This window comes from Mytilus galloprovincialis, chromosome 5, assembly GCF_965363235.1.
Source record: "Mytilus galloprovincialis chromosome 5, xbMytGall1.hap1.1, whole genome shotgun sequence".
NCBI lineage: Eukaryota > Metazoa > Mollusca > Bivalvia > Mytilida > Mytilidae > Mytilus > Mytilus galloprovincialis.
This window is the reverse complement of record NC_134842.1, coordinates 59,847,510-59,862,509: the sequence shown is the minus strand read 5'-3', so window position 1 is coordinate 59,862,509 and position 15,000 is coordinate 59,847,510.

Here is a 15,000-nt window from a genome sequence, read left to right as displayed (position 1 = left end):
CTATTGAATACAACTAGAACACTTCTTGTCTTTACATAGTAACATATGAATATTTCGTGCAATGTCGATTTCATGCTTTTTTTTTCTTCTTCAAAATCTGAAATGGTGCTCCAGTGTAAAAAAAAAAAAAAAAAAAATACCGGCGAAACAAAAAACAAGATACATACACACACAAACACGCAGCATGTATAAGGTCAATGTCAGAAAAATATTCACTTTTTTGTATTCAGAATATTTTAACGACCTTGACTACCGTCGGACACGGAACCTATCGACCCTAATGGGTATCTCATACAAAGATAAAAAATAAGTTAAACCCTTTCACCATATGCCAACAAAAACAAAAGAGCAGTCAGACGGTTGAAAAAATGTATAAGATGGAGCAGAATCCCTTTTGAATAGCCCGATTGCACTCGTTCCATACATCGCGATAAAATTTTGTATGAAAAGTGATTTTACCAAAAAGATACCGACAACGTGTTAAAATCAGCCTTAATTTTAAATACCCAATTTTTGCCACATCCATTCTGTCTGCAAGTCATAGCCGTGATCGTATAGTGGTTAGTGAGACTTCCGGTTGACCTATGAAAGAGTAAACAGGTGTTTATATCGAGAGAGTCAATCTAATTCAAAAACTGTGTTTTTCCAAGTCATCGTATATGTGAATTTGTATATTTTGTGTCAGAATGTGATAATATACCTTAATATCGTTTGATTTTTTCAACTTTTTTGTTGAAAAAGACTTTGTTTTGTCACCCGGGATGGGTGACAAAACGTACCCTTTGGATGACAATTATTCAAAGGAACAAACTGTTCGTGTGAATGTTGGCAGTACTAAAGTGATTACCCCAGAATTAGTGATAGATAAAATTGAAAAGAAATGTGGTGTAGGATCGGTGCTAGCGTGTGTTCCCAAGAATGATAACAATTATGAAGTAGAAATGCGGGAAAGAAGAAATGTAGGAGAAATATCAGGAGACGGTTTATTTATACAAGGTAAATCCATTAGTGTAAATGAACTAGTATCAGTAATTACCAGGCTTCTCACAAAAGAAATCAAAGTTACTCAATTTTATTACGGCACAATATATACACAAGACAAACAGATATATTTCACAGCACAGGACAAACACTCGACTGTACCACTGACAGTCACATATAACATGTAAAGTTAATGTTAAAGCGCAAATATAGCGTCTAGCCATTAGAAATGATAAATATATTCATCCAAACAGCTCGAATAAACACATGAGCTAGCCGCCAAGCCAACGGCCGCCAAAAAATAAACAAACAACTGTGTTGAACAAAGAATTAAGCAGATTAATTTTAACTATCATATAAACAATACACAATTTAAGCTTGTTAATCTAGCATGCAAGAAATAATATCAAGCAAAAACTAAATAATTAAAGCAAGCAAGGAAGAAACAATATCAACCCTGAACATAAACTTTTCTCCATACAAGAAACAATATCTCATATGAAAAGAAACCGCACCCAACAGTGTGAACAATACTCACTGAAAAGAGTCCCTTACCTGCAATATAAAATTAAAATATTAGTACATATTAATATAAATAAACCTAACTACATCTTAACCAAACAATCTTAAATAAAACCAATACATATTAAGGAAAATAAAATAAAAATAATCCAAATTTTAGTATGGAAGAAATAATATCAACCATAAACTAAAAAAAAAAAAAAAAAAAAAAAAAAAAAAAAACCCAAAGGAAGTATGGTAGAAACATGAAATTCAACCATATCTAATCCTTTAACTCCACTTGAGAAATTCATCTCAAATGACAAGTTAACCTATCTAAATTAAATGAGCAACCCTTCTTTTAAAATATAAACCTAACTGCCTTGTACCTTCACAATTGAGATGTAACCCACCATCTTTATAGGCAAATAGCCCCACCTTTGGCTTTCCACATTTCAAAAAATATCTATACGAATGAATGAATTCGACTTCATAACTCAAACATAAATTTAACAAAGCCATATTAACATCCTTTATCTTTTGACCCGTTTCCTCAAAATCAACAGGACGAGGAAGAATACCAGACAAAGCAATAACCATAGAAGGAAACAACAACTTGGCGGTAGAAATTAAATTACAATAGGCAGACTTAAACTGATCAATAGATAAAATATGAATATCATTGGTACCACAATGAATAACTAAACATTTATAACCTCCATAAATACTCCCCTTGTTCTTGTTAAGCTGATAGGTTATTTCTCCAATGGAAGCCCCCCGAAACGCATAAACATCCGCATTCTCAAGCTTCACATATTTTGCGATTGAGTCTGACACTATCAGAAAAGTTCCTGGTTCTACAAAGAAACGATATAAATTAGTAACCTAACAAGGAAACACTCTTCGACATCATTTGCGAAACTTGAAGTTTCTGTTCCAAAGTAAATTCTAAATACTTTTTATAAGCATCACTATGCCAATCTCCATGAAGTTGAATTAATTCCGTAGAAACCTCAGCATCAAAAGCTAAAGTTGCCCCCCCCCCCCCTCTTCTTAAACTATGAGTAGAGTAAAATAAAGAGTTACGACCTGTTTTTTGTATTAAATATCGAAGCTTATTTTGATACTCTTTATAAGTAATGGGTAGAATGCGCCCCTTTTTAACTTTACAAAATGCAGGATCCTTTTTAACCGCAGGAATAGCTTTGATCATATTCTTGTATGCATTAACCGGACATAAAATACTTCCCTGAATACTAGAAATGGGAATTCTCAACTTTCTTTGTCCAAACTGAATTGTTTTAGACCATTTCAAAATAATTATTAAAACATCATTCTCAATGATAATATCCCCTCTACATAATTGCTTATTTTCATCAAATTCTTTTTCTGAATTTGGAACAAGATTAGATTTTCTACTCATCATAAAAAAGGCTAACAAAAACAAACTCCAGAAAGTCTTATCCTGAGTGTCATCTAAATCCATAAACTCATAAATTTGTTTTAAAATCAAAGGAGTTATAGGGAGCGCTTTCCTTGGTAAATAAGGATTTAATCTCTGTAAACCTTTCAATGTAAGTTTTAACGAAAAACTTTGTAAATAAGGAAACTCCAAATCATTGTATAAATGCAATAATCTTACTCCATTTAAATAATTTTTAATAGAATTCACTGATTTAAAAGACCTGCTCAAAAATTGAGCATACAAACACACAGTATTCAAAGATGCTGGTAAAAATTTAAAACCAAAATAAATACAAAATGTTAAAAAAGTCCTCCACTGAACTTTAATGTTTTCAAAAGTGCCATGAGCAAAGGCTGACTTGCACGATGTCTGTTGATCCACTTTCAACAAATTCAGCTGTAAATCTACAATAAATTACCAATCTGAAAAAGACCTGAATAGACAAATTTCTCAAAACATTTACCTAATCTCACAACAGGCAAATCATAAAATAAGTCTTCAAATCTTGAATCAGAATGCCATCTTGACAAAATATCTGCTGTTCTATTTTCAACTCCAGGAAAATGAACAGCCTTAATTTCAAAATTATACTTTGCAGCATAAAACAAAATTTCTCTTAAACAACATTGCATATATGCATCTCTAGTACAACCAGAATTCAAAACCAACACCGTAGATTGATTATCACATCTCACTAAAATCTTTCTATTTACAAAATGCACACTCCATACTTTAACACAAATCATCAAAGCAATCAATTCAAATTGATTTATATGTAAATTCAAATCCATCAAAAAGGAAGGAAATTGAACATGAAAAAACTCTCTTTTTTCAAGAAACCAACCTCCACAACCACTCAAAGTAGCATCCGTCTCCAATATTTCATCTGGCTGAGACCAATCCTCTAAAGCCATCATAGAAACACCATTGTAAGACTTTAAAAAATGATACCACCAAAATAAATCTTTCCTTATATACAAAGGAATAATATGGTCACATTTGTCATCTGGTAAACTACGAAGCCAAGTAAGCAACCTAGAAACAAAAAGCCTTCCTGGTCTTACACAGTTAGATACAAAATGTAATTTACCTAACAATGACTGTAACTGTTTAACTGTAGCAACCAGTAAATTTAACCAAGTCTTTACCAACAATAAAATCTCTTCCACTCTCTCAGTTGTTACTGAAATTGTAAGTTCCGAAGTGTCAAATTTCACTCCTAAAAATGTCATAACCGTACTTGGAGAGCTCGCCTTCTCCACTGATTCTTCAAGACCACAACTGTCTAAAAGTCTACCTAATAAATCAAATACAACATTTGCATCTTCTGATTTTTCTGCTCCAGCAAAATCATCTAAATAATTTAATAATAAATAACCAGACTGCTTCATCATGTAAACTACAGATGAAGTCACTCTCTGGCAAATATGAGCTGATGACCTAAGTCCCATACTTAAAACTCTATCTACAAAAATGTGATTTTTCCAATGAAATCCAACAAAATTAATATCTCCAGGATCAATTGGAATTTGGCGATAAGCCTGCTTCAAGTCCCTCTTAAAAATACCACAATTTCTACCTTTTAACTTAATAAGATTAACAAAATCATCTACAGATGGATAAGTCAAATTAACTGACTCACCCAAATAAATATCTTTATCAATACCTGCATTAATACAATTTTCAGAAGGAAAACTTAAATCTAGTATTACCCTTCTTTCACCTGGTGTACTCTTTGGAACTGAATTTAAAGGAGATAACACTAATGAAGAATATATAAAAGGGTTCACTTTTAAAGGCCCAATAACAGCTTTATATTCTAACTCCTTTTTCAAATACTTCAAAATGAAATCTGGAAAATCTCTGGCCCCGCTATGATTACGCGGCTTTTTGATATCTACTATATCACCTGCTGTATAACCAATAGGAAAACCAAATTCTAATAAGTCACACAAAATGTGATCATTATAATCAACTAACATAGATCTAAAAAATTCTATTTTTAACTTTGAAAAAACTGGTATTCTACAACCTTGATAATTCGGTAAACCTGACAATTTAATTTCTCTCTGAATATCCACAAAATACTGCAAATCTAAAGAATTAACATTCAAATCACAAATTAAACACTTTTTGTGTTTATGACAAAATTCATCAATGTTTAAATTCAAAGCTGATTGAACTGGTAAAGATTTATTTACCACCCTTTTACTAGAAATTCTATAATTATCATTATTAACTGTACAAGTATCAGTTTTAGAAACCTCCATTGACTTAGAGAATTCACCTTTCTCAATCAATATTTTGTCCTTATTTGAATCTAACAGTAACCATTCAGGATAAAAAGTATCTATCACTTTTGAATTAAAATTCCCAATGCTATTAACAGCTTTTTCTAATTCTAGTCATGGCATATGAGGACAAGCCGATGAGCTCTCTGGATGTTTCATTTTAGCCTTATCCTCCCTTAAACATGTGGCACAAATGTGCTGTACAAATCTACTTTTGCCTGCAATATCCAAATTATGTCCATCCTTCGAAATATTACATTTATTTCTCTGATACAAAGGACAATACCAAACTTTTCTATCAAAATTCTTTTCAGACGATTTATCTGAATATTTACTTGCTGTTTTATTCAACAATTTCTTTCCTATTAACATTCTAACCTCTAACAGAGAAGTATCATCAGACCATACATTCTCACCTTTTTCAATCAGCTTTACCCATGCTGCATAAAAATTTAACAGTACAGACCATTCAAATTCACTAGCATAATAACAAATTTTGTTCAACAATGATAATCTACCTTCTCTTTCTTTTTTACTAATTTTACAATGCCTTATAATTTCTAGTTCTCCAGCACAAAACTGGCTCATAGTTAGCTGTCTAAACTCCACAGCCTTTCTATTTGTAAACTCATATTTAAGCTCAGATTGAGGCCAGTTCATCTTAATTTTAACTTTATCATGGGGTCTATCTTTGATACCTGATCTGACCTTCTTTTTCTTATGCTTATTTTTCTTTTTATGAGTAGTTTCACTATCAGAATCAGAACTAGACAAAACATTTGGCTCTGACCCACTATCCGTACTACTATCAGAACTTGAACTACTACTTATAGAAGAATCAGACTCTGAGTTAGACTCTGTGGCTAGCATTTGTTTCATATGTTTATCTACAATTTTCTTAGTCTTTGTATCTTTTCTCAAATGTTTAATATTTAAATTAGAAAGTTCATCACGTTTGCTATCTTTAACTGAGTCTTTGTCTTTATCTTTACCTTTACCTTTATCTGTATCTTTGCTTTTTCCTTTATCTTTTCCCTTCTTGGACTGTTCCACCTTCTGCCGAGTTTCTCCTTCTTCGGCTTAGAAGCCCCTTTTAACTCGAGCTCCTCCAACTCCTCCAATTCCTTCATTCTCTTCTCTATTTCCTGTCGTAATTCCACCTTTCTCTTCTTGTTCTTCATTACTTTCTCCTTCTTCTTAACTTCCTTGAGTTTCCTCACCAATTCTTTTGTTTCTTCATCAGTGTCCGACTCCTCGGAATCCATATAAATCGAAAGACGGTCTTTCAGATCTTCAAAATCCGCCTTTGACATACTGTCATTTCCACCAGTCGCACCTTGCACAAGCTCGTCACCAACCTCCGATTCTCCTATAAGTGCATCGGACTGCATCCCAGTTGATCGAACACTTTGTAATTAAAACTCTTCTTAACACGCCTGGGTAAAACTGCCCGGAATTCCTGGTTAGCGCTACTCATGTAAATAATTTCAATGAAAAATTTCAAAAGTTACTCAATTTTATTACGGCACAATATATACACAAGACAAACAGATATATTTCACAGCACAGGACAAACACTCGACTGTACCACTGACAGTCACATATAACATGTAAAGTTAATGTTAAAGCGCAAATATAGCGTCTAGTCATTAGAAATGATAAATATATTCATCCAAACAGCTCGAATAAACACATGAGCTAGCCACAGTATACACAAGCACATCTTATAAATAAGTACACAAAATACATTAAAATTCATAACTAACACAGTTGTATGCGGCGGGTGGGAGGGTAAATAATTTCAATGAAAAATTTCAAATGTACCGCGAATCCCGAAACAAAGAAATATGAGCCAGTCCATGCGAAAAGGTACAAAAACGAAAAATTTACGAAATTCTAAAAAGTGTGCATAATTATTGGTAGTAGACTTGTGATTTATAAAACACATTTACTTTCCCTCATATCATCAAGCTGTGAGCTTCACGCACCTGCGAGTGTTGAGACCCCCCCCCCCTCCCACCCCTAGTTTTATCAAGATTTTTAGTGAATTATTTCATATATTACAATCATTTTCAAAGTACAGTTTAAATGGCTTGATTTGCCAATTGATAACGTTAAACCTGGTAGCAGTGGGGATAAGGCTCTCGCTTACGATGCGGATATCAATGCAATCAAACAGGGCAACGGTTCGAATCCCGTGCAACTAAGGTTGATTTATATAATATTAAATAACTTAACTTAACTTAAATTTCAATTTCTAAAACACAAGATGTCATAGTTTTTGCATTTTCCCTCATGTTTTAATGTTGTCTTTCTTTCTTTAAACCTGTAGAACTGACGGAAATTATTGACTTTTGTCTCTGTAGTGTCATATTTTTTTGTAGTTTCTGGTCGGTATAGCATTAGTCCGGGGAACAAATGATTTTACACTTGCTCAAATACCAAAAATTCAGATATTTCTACGTCTTTTTCGGTTTTAGTTGACAAATTCGGGATAGAATTGACAATCTTATGAATGTTTACATTTATGTAATTTTTTTTCGGATAAAATCGTTTTTCAAAAATACTATAACAAATTTTGATAACGTGTCCTGTAAAGTTTACCAAAAGGACTTTTTGTACCTTTTCGCATGGACTGGCTCATATCATTTTCAAAATCACAAAAAAACAAAAAAATCGAAATTGCCAAAAAGCAATGAAATATCGAAATACTTATAATACTTCACATCTAACGTTATAATTTAATGCAAATATTGACATATAATTATCCCTAGCAACTAAAATTCTCCCCTTAGCAACCGTACACCAATCAGCAAAAAGTCCATATTCCAAATATTTTAGCAACGATTTGAAGTTTCAAATGGATTCGGCATCTCTCAAAACATCTAGTTTGCAAAAAACACATCTAAAATATGTTGATTTTTTAAAAAGTTAGGGCGAAATCACTCTTTTACTATACATAGGCTTTCCTTGGTACTTTCGCCGATATCACCTATAAAAAAATTGAGCCAGTCCATGCGAAAAGGTACAAAAACGAAAAATTTACGAAATTCTAAAAAGTGTGCATAATTATTGGTAGTAGACTTGTGATTTATAAAACACATTTACTTTCCCTCATATCATCAAGCTGTGAGCTTCACGCACCTGCGAGTGTTGAGACCCCCCCCCCCTTCCCACCCCTAGTTTTATCAAGATTTTTAGTGAATTATTTCATATATTACAATCATTTTCAAAGTACAGTTTAAATGGCTTGATTTGCCAATTGATAACGTTAAACCTGGTAGCAGTGGGGATAAGGCTCTCGCTTACGATGCGGATATCAATGCAATCAAACAGGGCAACGGTTCGAATCCCGTGCAACTAAGGTTGATTTATATAATATTAAATAACTTAACTTAACTTAAATTTCAATTTCTAAAACACAAGATGTCATAGTTTTTGCATTTTCCCTCATGTTTTAATGTTGTCTTTCTTTCTTTAAACCTGTAGAACTGACGGAAATTATTGACTTTTGTCTCTGTAGTGTCATAATTTTTTGTAGTTTCTGGTCGGTATAGCATTAGTCCGGGGAACAAATGATTTTACACTTGCTCAAATACCAAAAATTCAGATATTTCTACGTCTTTTTCGGTTTTAGTTGACAAATTCGGGATAGAATTGACAATCTTATGAATGGTTACATTTATGTAATTTTTTTTCGGATAAAATCGTTTTTCAAAAATACTATAACAAATTTTGATAACGTGTCCTGTAAAGTTTACCAAAAGGACTTTTTGTACCTTTTCGCATGGACTGGCTCATATATAAGAGCGTCCTGTATCCAGGTAACAATTGACCAATCAAAATAAGGAATACTCGGAACAATTTCTTCCGAGTAAATGTAAACAGTGATTCACGTGGTAATTATCCATTTTTATAAAATCAAAAATTACACATTTAGAATTGTGTCAATTTTCAATATGAGCATGTACGTAACAGATGAAGAAATAATTGATAGATTTGATAGAATGGGTGTTGAAATAGTAACTGACATTAGGAAAAGAAAAATGAGCAGTAGATCGAATGTATATGATGGTACTAGGGTTTTTAAAGTAAAATTACCACCTACACTTGCCTCAATACCGTATTCTATGAAATTTACAGTTAGCGGGAAGGAAACAGCATATTATAGGGTTATTCATAATGACCAGGTCAAAGTTTGTTCGGGTTGTTATAGTGCTGAACATTTATACAAAGATTGTCCAGAATTTAAATGTTTTAAATGTGGTCAACAAGGACATATTAGTAAAAACTGTTTAGAGAATAAGTGTAAGAATTGCCTAAGGCCATACAGTGATTGCGATTGTTTAACGAGGAAGCGTTATTTCGGAGAAGGATTTGGTCATATACCCGAAGGAAAAAGAAAAACACCTTGGGGCAGAGTTTCGGACCACAAAAGAAAATACCAAGAAATTATCACCAGTAGTGAAGAAAACAATACAGAATTAAAAGAAAGTGAAAATGACTTGATTAGTGGGAATACGTTAGATGTTGGTCCCTCAGTCATAAGTTCGGAACAGGGAACCAGTGATGATGTGAAAAAGTCAAAGGTGGTAAAAGTTGTTGCCGATGTACACACAAGTGATATCATGTGTGATGATATAGAAGCTAATGGTGAGGATTGGAATGGAGATGACGTTAACAGAAATGATAATGGTAATGGAGATGGAGCAATTGGTGATGGTATTGGTAATGGAGATGAAGATGATGATGATGAATATACAGACGCTGATGAAGCCATGGCAGATGATGTAACAGAGACCGTTGATAACGCGTCCGAAAATGATGAAAAGACAAAGATCGCGACTGACAATAGTGAACAGACAAAGATCGCGACCGACAATGGTGTAAAGACAAAGATCGCGACCGAGATGACGAATAAAGACAGTGAGCAGATTTCAGAAGGACATATTGTAACTGTTAATAGCAATATTAGTAAATGTAATGTATTGTTAAGTACAAATGAAATTATGAATGAAAATGTTTCATGTGAAACAAATGTTAATGATGAGAAAATTAGTAACATCCCCTCTCTGGAACAAAAATGCAGCCAGGGAGGAGATGATGGTGTATTTGATGAATTAGATGAAATAAGTATGGACACTGACCCATTGACTGATGAAGAAAGTGAGTGGGCTAGTGTAGAAGACAAATGCAAAAATATATTTAAAAAAAATGCAAGACGAAAGTCATTGAAAGTTAAGGTTAATGTAAGAGCTGCTATGTTGGCACATCAAAAAAAAAATAGAAACAAATAAAAATGGATTGTAAATATTATATAATATTCAATATATTTTTTATAGTAATGGCTATGTTTAATGTTATAAGTCTTAATTGTAACGGACTTTGTGATAGCAATAAGAGGAATTGTATTTTTTCATTGTGTAATGAAAGATTTTATGATATTATATGTTTACAAGAAACATTTTGGAATGATTTGTTTGTAGAAAGAATTAAAAGAGATAAAACTATTTGGGATGGAGATATTTTTTATAGTAATAGTGGTAATAACCGTCAAGGTGTTGCTATTCTTGTTAGTAAGAAATTAAAAAACATTTTTTTAGAAGTGGAAAATGATAATGGAAGATTTATTCATATAAAAGGGACAATTAATGATAAATTAATTGACATTTATAATATATATGCACCAAATAATGTAAATGAAAGATATGAGTTTTTCTTAAAGTGTAAACAAAAAATTAGTAAAGGAAAATATGTATTAGTTGCTGGAGATTTTAATACTACATTATCAAGTTTGGATAAGAGTGGTAAAACCATGCATTGTAATGATAAGGCTGTAAAATCCTTATGTAATTTTATGCAAGAAAAAGAATTACAAATGTATATGATATTTGGAGAAATAGAAATGTTAATACAAAAGTTTTTTCTAGAAAACAGGTTGTACAAGGGTTTTTAACCCAAAGCAGAATAGACTATTTTCTAGTGTCATTAGATTCAAAATCTTGTATTAAGAATATTCATTATAAGGATACTAGTTTTAGTGATCATAGTATCGTCAGCATGAAGATAGATTTTTGTAATGTAGAAAGAGGTCCAGGTGTGTGGGTTTTTAATAATTCATTTTTACAAGATGAGTTATTTATTGATAAAATGAAGAGATTATTTGCAAATGAAATTGGGTCAGATTTTTATGTGTCAAATCCCTTAATTTGGTGGGATAATTTAAAATTTACAATTAAAAGATTAAGCCAAATTTATGGCAAAGAAAAGCAAAAAGATTTAAACAGGGAATATTATAAATTGCAGAATAAAATTCAAGAATTATCAGTAAAATCTGCAAATGGTATTCAGATAGACAGTGAACAATTTTTAGAATTGCAAACGCAATTAGAAGATATTGAAACATACAAATGTCAAGGTGCAATTTTAAGATCAAAGTCACAGTGGGCTTTAGAAAGTGATAGAAATACTGCATATTTTTTGAAATTAGAAAAGTATCGACAGAATAAGAATGTGATAAGTGAAATAAAAGATTGTGATGGGAAAATTGTTACAGAAACAAATGATTTACTTGATGTTATACATGATTATTATAAACATTTGTTTTCTTGTGTTAGTATTGATATGCATTCAGTTGATGAATTATTGAATAATGTTAATGTAAAAATTGATGATGAAGATGTAGAAATGTGTGATGATGAAATTAGTATTGAGGAAATTGAAAAATCCTTAAAAGGTATGAAAAAAGGGAAAACACCTGGACCAGATGGTATAACTGCAGAATTTTATTTGTATTTTTTCAATGAATTAAAGCATGTATTACTCTATATTTATCAAAGTATTGAGGAAAATGAAGAATTATCTAGATCTATGAGATATGGGAATATAAATATAATTTTTAAAAACAAAGGTGATCAATCAGATTTGAAAAACTTTAGGCCAATTAGCTTGTTGAATGTTGACTACAAAATACTTGCCAGAGTAATGGCAAATAGATTTAAGTATGTACTACCAAAAGTTATTTCACCAAATCAAAGCTGTTGTATTCTAGGAAAAGATATATCTGATACAGTTGTTAGTGTTAGGAATTTTATGGATTTCGTAGAAATGGATGATATAGAATGTTATTTATTAAAATTAGATCAAGAAAAAGCATTTGACAGAGCTGGACACGAGTATCTTTTTGCAGTTTTGGATAAATTTGGATTTGGTAATAAATTCAAAAAATGGATAAAAATATTTTACACCAACATTTTTAGTTCAGTTAAATGTAATGGATTTTTGACTCCATACTTTAGATTGAAAAACTCTGTCAAACAGGGGTGTCCCATTTCGGCTCTGTTATATGTTTTGTTAGCAGAACCATTGAGTATTGCTATTAAGAAAAATTGTGAGATAAGAGGTGTTGTAATACCAAATACAAATGTTGAAGAAAAGGTTTTTGTACATGCTGACGATACAACTTTGACCTTAGTGGACAAAAATTCAGTTAGTGAAACATTTCGGGTACTAGAATTGTACGAAAAAGCATCGGGTGCAAAATTGAATAAAGAAAAATCAGAAGTTTTAGCACTTGGAAAAGGGAAAATTTGTTCAAATGATTTAAAAATTTGGAAAATAAAAGAATGTGATGAAGTCTTACAGTTATTAGGAATATGGGTGGGAAAAAATAAAACATTATGTGAAAAATTGAATTGGGAAGGTAAAGTACAATCAATTACAAAACTCCTGAATTTTTGGAAAATGAGGCATTTAACTCTTCATGGAAGAGTAAGTGTTATTAGTGCCTTACTTATGAGTAAACTGTGGTATACATTAATGGTTGTAAATATACCTGAAAAGTATTGCATACTTATAAAAAAGAAATGTTTAGAATTTTTATGGAATAATAAACCTCCTCTTGTAGCATATGAGGTTATTATCAATAAAGTAGTTGACGGAGGATTGAATTTTCCTGATATTATGCAGAAAATGTATGCTTTTAGATTAAAATATTTGAGTAGACTGTTGGATGAAAACTACTGTGCTATATGGAAACAAACTTGTCTTTATTTCTTTTCTAAGTTTGAAAATATGAATCTTGGAATTGAAATTTTATTCTGTGATCTCCGAAATAGAAAAATAGATGCATTACCAGAATTTTATCAAAGTCTGATTTTGTCATGGCAAAGTATTTGTGAAAATGTAGATATTGAAGTTAATTCAGAAAATGTTTTTGATATTCCGCTTTTTCTAAATCCAAATATTACAAATGGTAATAAAATGTTATATCTTAAGACATTTATTGAAGCAGGTGTATGTAAAATAAAAGACATCGCATATGAATGTAAACCAGGTTTCTTGAAAGAAAGTTATATTCAAGAGATTGTATTAGAAAAATTTCCGGAAGTTTCGGAAAATAAAATGTTACATGCAGTTAGAAATGTGTTAGAAACAATACCTGATGAGTATAAAGTGCTAGTTGAAGCAAATGTGCATGTTAGTAAAACTCCTGTGTTAAAACCCATGATTAAAGATGGCGTCCAAATTTGTTCACTTCCATCCACGACGAATTTTTATTATCGAATGCTTGTATCAAAGCTTTCTAGAGAACCTAAATCTGTATCACGATGGCGTTTGATGTACGCAGATTTTGACCTGAGAAAGATCCAGAAAATCATGAATTTTTCTTTTTTACAAAGCGATTGTCGCGAGGTGGCATTTAAAGTTTTTCACCGTATTATATTTACAAAAGAAAGGCTATTTAAATGCCGTATTACAAAGGACTCACTTTGTCCTATTTGCTCAACTCTACCTGAGAATTTAAATCACCTGATTTTAGAGTGTACGATGTTAACTCGCTTCAATGATTTTGTAAAGAATTTTTTACACAATATTTTGTATAAGAGTTCAGGCAGTTATATAAATGACCTTAGTTTTGAGTTCATGTGTATGTTTGGTTTGACAAAACAAAATAAATATATTAATTACTATTTTGTAAATAGTGTATTAGCAATAAGAAGATTTTGTATTGTAAAAAGACGAAATATTGCAATGTTAGAAAATAAGATTATAGACATAGAACAATACTTTAAGTCTACTCTGGTTAAAAATGTGAACTATGCTTATGAACACTATAAACGCAACAATGCGCTACAATTATTTGAAAAGTATTATAGTGAAAATAATCCAGAATTAATTATTAGAGACAATCAAATTCAAATTGATTTCTAGTGTGATAATTATCATGTGTTATTAATTGTGAATATATTACATATGATTGAAGTTGTAATCGTACAAGCTTATATTGTGATAATGTGAATTTTCAGGAGTATAGCCTGATTATTCTTTTTATATGTATTATCTGAATAAAATTTTATCAAGAGAAAAAAAGTATAGTGGTTAGTACTTCGCGTTGTGGCCGCGACAACCCAGGTTCGAATCCTGGTCACGGCAAACAGCTGTGTAATGTCGCTGTTACGGCATTGTAGGCAAATTTTTTTCTCGGTCTCTCTTGTCAATTTTTGATAATCTTTCTTCGTTTTAAGATACACGTATGTCTTTTATATAATAATATAAACGTCATTGAAAATTCACATTCCTACCTTCTCATTTGTTTTACTGGCTATCACGTACGGCAGGAACCGCTGCGATCCTATTGAATACAACTAGAACACTTCTTGTCTTTACATAGTAACATATGAATATTTCGTGCAATGTCGATTTCATGCTTTTTTTGTCTTCTTCAAAATCTGAAATGGTGCTCCAGTGTAAAAAAAAAAA